The sequence below is a fragment of the Heterodontus francisci genome, unplaced genomic scaffold (assembly GCF_036365525.1).
Source record: "Heterodontus francisci isolate sHetFra1 unplaced genomic scaffold, sHetFra1.hap1 HAP1_SCAFFOLD_43, whole genome shotgun sequence".
NCBI lineage: Eukaryota > Metazoa > Chordata > Chondrichthyes > Heterodontiformes > Heterodontidae > Heterodontus > Heterodontus francisci.
Window position 1 is genome coordinate 12,973,784 of NW_027141852.1, and position 10,480 is coordinate 12,984,263.

General features: G+C 43.7%; 1 non-coding gene across 1 annotated transcript; it reads left to right on the forward strand.

Annotated features, from left to right (window-relative positions):
- The first annotated feature begins 7,113 nt into the window (after positions 1-7,113).
- On the forward strand, positions 7,114-7,202 carry trnap-ugg (transfer RNA proline (anticodon UGG)). The gene is given in 2 exon segments: positions 7,114-7,149; positions 7,167-7,202. It is a non-coding gene; the product is annotated as a tRNA-Pro (tRNA).
- The last annotated feature ends 3,278 nt before the right edge of the window (positions 7,203-10,480 follow it).

Genomic DNA, 10,480 nt, shown 5'->3' on the forward strand with positions numbered 1-10,480 from the left:
GTTTCCTGTCAGCTAGCCAATCCTCTATCCATGCCAATATGTTACCCCTGACACCATGAGCTTTTATTTTCTGCAATAACCTTTGATATGTCACCTTATCCTTCTGGAAATCGAAGTACAGTACATCCACCGGTTCCCCTTTATCCACAGCACATGTAACCCCCTCAAAGAACTCCAATAAATTGGTTAAACATGATTTCCCTTTCACAAAACCATGTTGACTCTGCCTGATTACCTTTAGTTTTTCTAAATGCCCTGCTGTAGCATCTTCAGTAATCGCTCCTAACATTTTCCCTAAGACAGATGTTAAGCTAACTGGCCTGTCGTTTCCTGCTTTCTGTCTCCCTCCCTTTTTGAATAAATGAATTACATTCGCTACTTTCCAATCTAACAGAACCTTCCCGAAGCGAGGGAAGTTTGGAAAATTAAAACCAGCGCATCAACTATCTCACTAGCCAATTCAGGACCTGGCGACTTGTCAGCCCGCAGCTCCAACAATTTGTTTAGTACCACTTCCCTGGTGATTGTAATTTTCTTGAGTTCCTCCCTCCCTTCCATTTCCTGACTGACAGCTAATACTGGGATGTTATTTGTATCCTCAATAGTGAAGACCGATGCAAAGTATCTGTTCAATTCATCTGCCATCTCTTAATTATCCATTATTAATTCCCCAGACACACTTTCCATAGGACCAACACTCACTTTGTTAACTCTTTTCTTTTTAAAAAATTTTCGAAACTCTTACTAGTTGTCTTTATATTTCTTGCTAGCTTTCTCTCGTACTCTAATTTTACCTTCCTTATCAATCTTTTAGTCATTCTTTGCTGTTTTTTATATTCTGTCCAATCTTCTGACCTGACTCCCATCTTTGCACAATTATAGGCTTTTTCTTTAAGTTTGATAGTATCTTTAACTGTTTTCATTAAACATGGATGGTGAGTCCCACCTTTGGAATTTTTCTTTCTGGTTGAAATGTATCTATTCTGTGTATTCTGAAATTTTCCTTAAATGTCTGCCACTGCATCTCTATTGACCTTAACCTAATTTGCCAGTTCACTTTAGCTAGCTCTGCTTTCATGCCCTTATAATTGCCCTTATTTAAGTTTAAAATACTCGTTTGGGACCCACTCTCCTCTCCCTCAAACTGAATGTAAAATTCAATCATATTATGATCGCTACTACCTAGGGGCACCTTAACTATGAGGTCATTAATTAATCCTATCTCGTTGCACAATGCCAGGTCTAGTATAGCCTGCTCTCAGGTAGGCTCCAGAACTTATTTTTCCAAGAAATTATCCCAAAAACATTCTATGTACTCCTCGTCTAGGCTCCCTCTGCCCATCAGAATTTACAGTCTATATGGAGATCAAAATCCCCCATAATTATTGCTGTACCTTTCTGACAAGCTGCCATTATTTCTTTTTTTATACCCCATCCTGCAGTGTGGTTAATGTTAGGTGGCCTGTACACCACTCCCACAAGTGACTTCTTGCCTGTATTATTTCTCATCTCAACTCAAACTGCTTCTTCATCGTGATCTCCTGAACTTAGGTCATCCCTCTCTATTGCGCTAATACCATCATTACTTAACAGAGTTACCCCACCACCTTTTCCAAGCTTCCTGTCCTTCCTAAATGCCATGTCACCTCCAATATTCACATCCCAATCTATGTCGCCCTGCAGCCATGTCTCTGTAATGACTATCAGATCGTACTTATTTATTCTATTTGTGCTCTCTGTTCATCGGTTTTGTTTCGAAAGCTCCATGCATTCAGATACAGAGCACTTAGTTTTGTCCTTTTATTATTTTTGTAACCTCTAGCCTTATCTGTTGATTTACTCTTAGATGTGTCTGCTCTGTCCCTTCCTGTCACAGTCTCTTTATCATTTTTCATATTTATACCTTTCTCTCTTGCCTTGCCTCTCCTCCTTGATACACCATATCTTCCCAAATTTGATCCCTTGCCCCCACTATTCAGTTTAAATCCATCTCTACGTCCCTCGTTATGTGGCTCGCTAGAACACCGGCACCAGCACGGTTCAGGTGTAGACCGTCCCAACGGTACAGCCACCTCTTTCCCCAGTACTGGTGCCAATGCCCCACGAACCAGAACCCACTACAACCACACCAGTCTTTCAGCCGCACATTACTTTCTCTAATCTTATTTGTCCTATGCCAATTTGCACATGGCTCAGGTAATAATCCAGAGATGATTAACTTTGAGGTTCGCCTACTTAATTTGGTGCCTAGTTCCTCATACTGACTATGCAGAACCTCTATCCTTGTCCTGCCTATGTCGTTGGTACCGACATGGACCACGACAACTGGATCCTCCCCCTCCCATTGTATGTTTCACTCCAGCCCTGAGCAGACGTCCTGAATCCTGGCACCGGCAGGCAACACAGCCATCTGGACTCTTGCTCTTTGCTGCAGAGAACAGAGTCAATCCACCTTACTATACTGTCCCCTACTACCACAACGTTCCTTTTTTCTCCCTCTTTGAGCCGCAAACACTTACTGCAGACGTGTTTGCCCTGGATCACACTGGCATCCAGGAGCTCCCACATGCTGCAGCTGTGACACATCACCTGTCCTGTCATCCTTCACGTGTTTCAATTAACTACTTTAGTATTTTATTCAATTGTTTATTTTGTTGTATATTTTATTAAGCTTCCCACTAGTTTGTTTACTATTTTAAACATTAGGACTAAAATGGACCTTGATCTCTTACCAGATACTCATCAAACATGCAGCTTTTTCCAAACCAATCAACTACCTGCTTGCCTGTGATGTCACATCACAACAGATCCTCACCAAACAGCTCCTTCCACAGCACTGAAACAAGAACCAAATCCTGTAAACTCACCCCAGCGGCTCTCTGTTTCCCTGCTCTCACTCTCCATTGTGATGTCACTCCTTGATTTTTTTTACCCCAGCTCTGCTCCTGCTGTGCTCCTCTCTCTCTCTGTCTCTGAGTCAGTGCTTTTGACACACTTGTTAACTCTCTGTTCCGTCGTGCTCTTCTGTCTCTGGTCCAAAATCTGACTCTGAGAATTCCAATGATTCACCACCGTCTGAGTGTAGAAATTCAACTCGATCTCAGTTTTAAATGGCCCACTCCTTATTCTGAGACTTGGTCCCCTGATTTTAGACTCACCAACCAGGGCAAACATCCTATCTACATCCACACTGTCACGCCCTATAAGAATTTTATCAGTTTCAATGAGATCACCTCTCATTCTTCGAAACTTTAAGGAATACAGGCCCAGTTTCCTCATAAGACAATCCCACCATCCCAGGGATTAGTCTGGTGACCCTCTGTTTCACTCCCTCTATGGCAAGTATATCCTTCCTCAGATGAGGAGACCAAACTATACACAATACTCCAGCGCGGTTTCACCAAGGCTCTATACAATTGCAACAAGACATCTTTACTCCTGTACTCATGACCCCTCGTGTGAAGGCCAACATACCATTTGCCTTCCTAATTGATTGCTGCACCTGCACAAGAGCTTTTAGTGTCTCATGAACAAGGACACCCAGGTCCCTTTGAGCATCAACACTTCCCAACCTCTCACCATTTAAGAAATACTCTGTCTTTCTGTTTATTCCACCAAAGTGGAGAACTTCACACTTACTCACATTATATTCCATCTGCCATGTTCTTTCCCATTCACTTAGCGTCTCCAGGTTCCCTGGAAGCCTCTCTGCATCCTTCTCACAGCTCACACTTCACCTAGCTTTGTGTCATCTGCAAACTTGGAAATATTACATTTAATCCCGACATCCAAATCATTTATTTCGGTTGTTAACAGCTGTGGCTCCAACACTGATCCTTGCAGTACCCCAATAGTAACAGCCTGCCATCCTGAGGATGACCCGTTATACCTGCTCTCTGTTTTCGGTCTGTTAACCAATTCTCAATCCATACCAGTATATTATCTCCAATCCTATGTGCTCTAATTTTGTTTACTCACCTCCTGTGTGGGACATTACCAAAGCATCCACTGGTTCTCCTTTATCTGTTCTACAGGTAACATCCTCAAAAAACTCAACGGGTTTTTTCAAACCTGTTTTCCTTTTCATAAATCTATGTTGACTCTGGCCAATCATATCATTATTTTCTAACTGTCTAGTTATCACATCCTTTATCATTGGTGTATTCTTCTCCATGCTGCTATTGTACACTTTCAGTGACTCAGATGGGGGTGTTCACCTGTATATCAGAGCTGAGGACAAGCTATTCATCTTGGCAAGACTCCACTTGGACGTAGAGACTTGGACGTAGAGACTCCACTTTCCATCAAAACATTGACAACAGCACTTTGGAGGTTGTCAACAGCTTCACATCCCTTGGATCAACAATCACCAGCAATCTGGCCCTTGATGCTGAAATCAGCACCAGGATTGCCAATGCTGCAGCTGTCATGTCAAAGTTGAGAAGACGGGTGTGAACCGACAGCAAACTGACCGTAAATACAAAGCTCCACGTGTACCAGGCTTGTGTTCTCAGCACCCTCCTTTAGAGTAGAGAATCATCAACAACTTATACAAGCCAAGAAAAGCAGCTGAACAGCTTCCACCTCCACTGCCTCAGATGGATATTGGACATCTCCTGGCAGGACAGAGTGCCGAATGAGGAAGTACACCAGCGTGCAGGGATCCACAGCATGTTTGCCCTCTTGAGTCAGAGGCGGCTCTGTTGACTGGGCCAAATGAATGACAGTCACATTGCCAAATACATGCTCTGTTGTGAGCTTGCTAAAAGCACAAGACCAACAGGTCAGGGAAAAAATCAAGTTATTTGGAGAGGTTTGAGTTAATGAAGGAGAGTGGGCATGGATTTATAAATGAAAGTTCATGCTTGATGAATCTAACTGCATTTTTTGATAAACTATCTGAGAAAGTTGATGAAGGGAATGCAGTGGATGTTGTTTATATGGATTTTACAAAAGCATTTTATAAAGTACCACATAAAAGGGTGGTTAACAAAATTGAGGTTCATGGATTAGGAGGGTCAGTGTCCGTTTGGATAGGAAATTGGTTTAAGGACAGAAAACAGCGAGTCATATGAAATGGTTCTTGGTCAGACCGGAGGATAGTCGACAGTGGTGTTCCCCAAGGGTCAGTGCTAGAACCATTGCTTTTTTTGCGACAGATTAATGACTTGGATCTTGGAATATCGAGTAGAATCTCAAAATATGCCGATGACACCAAACTTGGAGGAGTGGCAAACAGTGAGGATGATATGAACTGCCTGAAACAGGATAGTTATCGGCTAGTAGGATGGGCAGACAGGTGGCAGATGGAATTTAATAGTGACAAGTGTGAGGTGATGCATTTTAGCAGAAGGAATAGGGAGAGGCAATATATACTCAATGCTACAGTTCTGAAGAGTGTGCTGGAATAGAGGGACCTGGAGTACATGTCCATCATTCTTATAAGTTGGCAAGACATATTGCGAGAGTGGTTAGCAAAGCATGTGGGATCTTGGGCTTTATAAATAGAGACATTGAGTACAAAAGCAGGGTTGTTATGCTGAACTCTGGTTAGGCCCCAATTGGAGTGTTGCATCCAGATCTGCTCACCAATCTTTAGAAAGGATGTGCGGATTCTTGAGAGGATGCAGAGGATATTTACCAGAATAGTTCCAGGGATGGAGGGTTTTAGTTTCAAGGTTAGGTTAGAAAAACAGGGTTTTTTCTGCCTGTATCAAAGAAGATTGAGGGGAGAATTGATAGAGGTGTCGAAGGCTATGACAGTTTTAGATAAGTTGGCAAAGAAAAATTGTTCCCATTAATATTGGTACAAGGACTAGGGGATTCAGATTGAAGGTTTTGGACAAGAGATGCAGGGGGAATGTGCAGAAGAACTTTTTTACACAGTGATTGGTAATGATCTGTAACTCGCTGCCCCCGAGGGCGGAGGAAGTGGAGACAATCGTTGGTTACAAAAGGAATTTCGATGGGCATTTGAAGGAAATAAATTTACAGGTCTAGGGGGATCGAGCAGACGAGTGGGACTGATTGGATCGCTCCATGGAGAGCTGGCCTGTACTCGATGGGGCAAATGGCCTCCTTCTATACCACAAATGACCCAATGACTCGATGAGTCTATGTTACTCTCAGAATCAAGACAACAGAGTGACAGATTTAACACAACATTATAACATATGTTTGGTTTGACAAATTCTATAATAACTCGTCTCCACTCCTAGTATTTCTAAATCCCACACTTTCACTATAATGTGAACAATTATTTCCTGTTGTGTCTCTCTCAGATTTGTAAACTTCACTATATTGGAGTGAGGTGACATCTACTGGCAGGAAGCAAGAACTGCAATCAAGCAGCAGAAACTCCACAGTCTATGAGGGTTAAAGAAACATTGCAATCTGAGGAAATAGTGAAGGGGTTTGATCGGGTTGATGGCAACATGATTCCACTTGTGGTATCGTATGAAGCAAGGGCCGGAAATATAAAATTGTCGTTAATAAAAGAAATGAGGAATTCATGAAAAATGCATTTGCTTAGAGAATGGTTATAGAGATATACAGCACTGATGTAGGCCCTTTGGCCCACTGAGTCTGCACTGACCATCAACCACCCATTTATACTAATCCTATGTTAACCCAGAATTCCATACCACATCCCCACATTTCTCCTATCGCCTCCCCTGGGGCCAATTTACAACAGTCAATTTATCTATCAACCCACAAGTCTTTCGTTGTTGGAGGAAACCAGAGTACCTTGTGGAAGCCCACATAAACAACTTGCAAACTCCACACAGGCAGTATACAGAACTGAATCGGGGTCATTGAAGTTGTGAAGCTGCAGTGCTCACCACTGCACCACCCTTAGAATGTGGATAGAGTAAAAAGTGAGATTGGATGGACAGAAGCAGTCTGAAAAGATGGCTCAAACAAAAGGTGAAAACCCTGAAATGTTAACTCTGTTTCTCTCTCCACAGATGCTGTCAGAGGTGCTGAGTATTTCCAGCACTTTCTGATTTTATTTCAGCTTTGTAGGATATTGTTTTGATCTGAAAAAATTGCATGATCGGCTGTGGGTGCCAGTGAAATTCCACAGGAGCGAATAAAAGCCATGCCAACGGTGGCTCGTTGGTCTAGGGGTATGATTCTCGCTTTGGGTATATAAGTGATTAATATGTGAGAGGTCCTGGGTTCAAATCCCAGACGAGCCCTTCTCCGTTGCCATTTTTAGTTTAAGGTCATCGATTGCTTTCAGCCTTCCAGAAAGCGGAATCGATTTCCAAACTGAGCCTGCTTGAGGACCGGGGAACTGGATTCAAAGAGCTTGTCGACAAAATTGAAATGAACAAAATATACAGATTGTCAAGTGGGAATATAAGGTTGCAACAGTAACTAAAGGCCTGCTCGGGTCAGCAAATGAAACCCGACCCAAGCCTGACAGCACCACATCCGACCTGGTCCGAGTCCTTTCATTTTTTTCCCGTGCCCGAACTGACCACCAGAATGTTCAGTTAAACTTGCTTCCGTTTTTCACTTTTTAAGCTTGTGCAGGTAAGGCAACAAAAACTGTAACTGGACTTGAAAGGTTGTTTAAATGTACATTAAGATTAGAGCTACGTACCGGAGGTGATGAGCTGAAGATTGTGACCATAGAAGTTAGTGATTGTGAGGTCACTAGTTAAAGAGAAAGTCATGGAGTTGTGCCCAGACAGGTTGTCCCACACTGTATTGATTAAAATATTGCCCGAAGGCTAGAAAATATCATTATACATTCCCTAGACTCCTGCTTTACAGGTTGAAATACTTTCTGCAAGTTTATCCAGAGAGCAGCTGAGATGCAGAGACCAGGAAGGTCTTGAGTGATTAATTATTATAAAATATACATTCTTATATTAAAGAGATTGTGCTCTACCTTCGATGGAATCGCTCACTGCAGACTAGTGCGGAGTGTTTCCCGCCTTGACGTCCTGGCTGTCACTGGATCTTGAGTCCAGGCCTCTGGATTACTGGTCCAGTAATCTTTGAAATTTCTCCCTTGATCTAATATTTTAATCTGGTAAGTCAGATTTTACAAAAAAAATTTAAATGATTTAAGACTGCTTCATGTTCAGCAGTGCCAAATGAATAAATAAATTCAAATATATTCAAAATTATATATCAACTATTAAATACTAATGCCCAGCTTTGAATACAAAAAAATGCCTCTAATTGTGTTCTGGTCTGGAATGGAATTCTTCAGTGTTTCTGTTTAGCTTGGATTGACTCATCAATTTTCTTGTTTTTGACTTTGTCGATGCCTTTGAATAATTGTGGATCCTTCTTCAGGGTGTCTTCTTTCACCAGGTAGTTCTGACCTCTGATGATGTTGATCGTAATCAGCTTCAATTTGCTGATAGTTTTGGAAGTGAGCAGATTTCCTTTGCTTGCGTTTACAACATGGAACTTAGTCTGACGTGTGGACCCATGGGAGGATTTGAAAGCTGCCCTTGCATTGGAGCATACAGTTGCATCCATCCAAACAGAGGTACAGTAGAAGTGACATATTCAGTTCAGTCTGTCGATCATGGGACTTTTAATCTTAGGGTTGTGAGTTTGAGCGCATTTAGTTTTTCCATTTTTTCGGCTTCATTAGCAGAGAGTACAAGGAGTGTTTGAAATGAAATTCAACAACAGTATGAGAAACGCTCTCTTTCATTCGGGACTCTCGCGAGCGAGGAGTGAACAGATGGGAAGTCAATTTCATCGGGAGTTTCGGTGGAGCAGGGACTGCTGGGTAAGTAGAAACCTATATATTTGGGCTGTGTAAATTCTCTTACATTTTCATTGTGCAGCTTTTCCAGGAGCACAGGCATTGCGAGCGAGGAGTGAACAGCTGGGAAGTCAATTTCATCGGGAGTTTCGGTGGAGCAGGGAATGCTGGGTAAGTAGAAACCTATGTATTTGAGCTGTTTCTGAACCCGAGACACTCCTCTTGTAGTGTTTCCCACCCGCCCTCCTCCTCTTACCAAAAAAAAGGACTCGGTTGTGTGTAGGTAAGGTAAGGCTTTTTCTATTTCTCTTCTTGTTTTATCGTGTGATTGGTTAAAAACCTGGGTATTTAGAATAGTGGGAATGGAGGTTAAGGCAGTTCAATGTTCCTCCTGCAGAATGTGGGAGGTAAGGGTCGCCAAGGGTGTCCCTGCTGACTGCATCTGCAGGAAGTGCACCCAGCTCCAGCTCCTCGAGGACCGCGTTAGGGAACTGGAGCTGGAGCTGGAGGAACTTCGGATCATTCGGGAGGCGGAGGGGATTATTGAGAGGAGTTATCGGGAGGCAGTCACACCTCAGGTAAAAGAAGAAGGTAGATGGGTGACTGTCAGGGGAAGGAGAGGGAACCAGCAGGCAGTGCAGGGATCCCCTGTGGCCGTTTCCCTCAACAACAGGTATACCGTTTTGGATACTGTTGGGGGAGACGACTTACCAGGGGGAGGCAATGGGATACAGGTCTCTGGCGCAGAGTCTGTCCCTGTTGCTCAGAAGGGAAGGGGTAAGAGGAGCAGAGCATTAGTCATTGGGGACTCCATAGTTAGGGGAACAGATAGGAGGTTTTGTGGGAACGAGAGAGACTCACGGTTGGTGTGTTGCCTCCCAGGTGCCAGGGTACGTGATGTCTCTGATCGTGTTTTTGGGATCCTCAAGGGGGAGGGGGAGCAGCCCCAAATCGTGGTACACATAGGCACCAACGACATAGGTAGGAAGACAGATGGGGATTTAAGGCAGAAATTCAGGGAGCTAGGGTGGAAGCTTAGAGCGAGAACAAACAGAGTTGTTATCTCTGGGTTGTTGCCCGTGCCACGTGCTAGCGAAGTGAGGAATAGGGAGAGAGATGAGATGAACACATGGCTGCAGGGATGGTGTAGGAGGGAGGGTTTTGGTTTCCTGGATAATTGGGGCTCTTTCTGGGGTAGGTGGGACCTCTACAAACAGGATGGTCTTCACCTGAACCAGAGGGGTACCAATATCCTGGGGGGGGAGATTTGCTAGTGCACTTCGGGGGAGTTTAAACGAATTCAGCAGGGGGATGGGACCCTAAATTGTAGTTCCAGTGTGCAGGATGTTGAGAGTAGTGAGGGCAGAGATAAGGTTATAAGGACACAAGAGGGCACTGGCAAGCAAGAGCTTGGTTTAAAATGTGTCTACTTCAACGCCAGGAGCATCCGGAATATGGTGGGTGAGTTTGCAGCATGGGTTGGTACCTGGGATCTCGATGTAGTGGCCATTTCAGAGACATGGGTAGAGCAGGGACAGGAATGGATGTTGCGGGTTCCGGGATTTAGATGTTTCACTAAGAACAGAGAAGAGGGTAAAAGAGGGGGGGGGGGGGTGTGGCATTGTTAATCAAGGAAAGTATTACAGCGGCAGAAAGGACGTTTGAGGACTCGTCTACAGAGGTAGTCTGGGCCGAGGTTAGAAACAGGAGAGGTGAGGTCACCCTGTTGGGAGTTTTCTA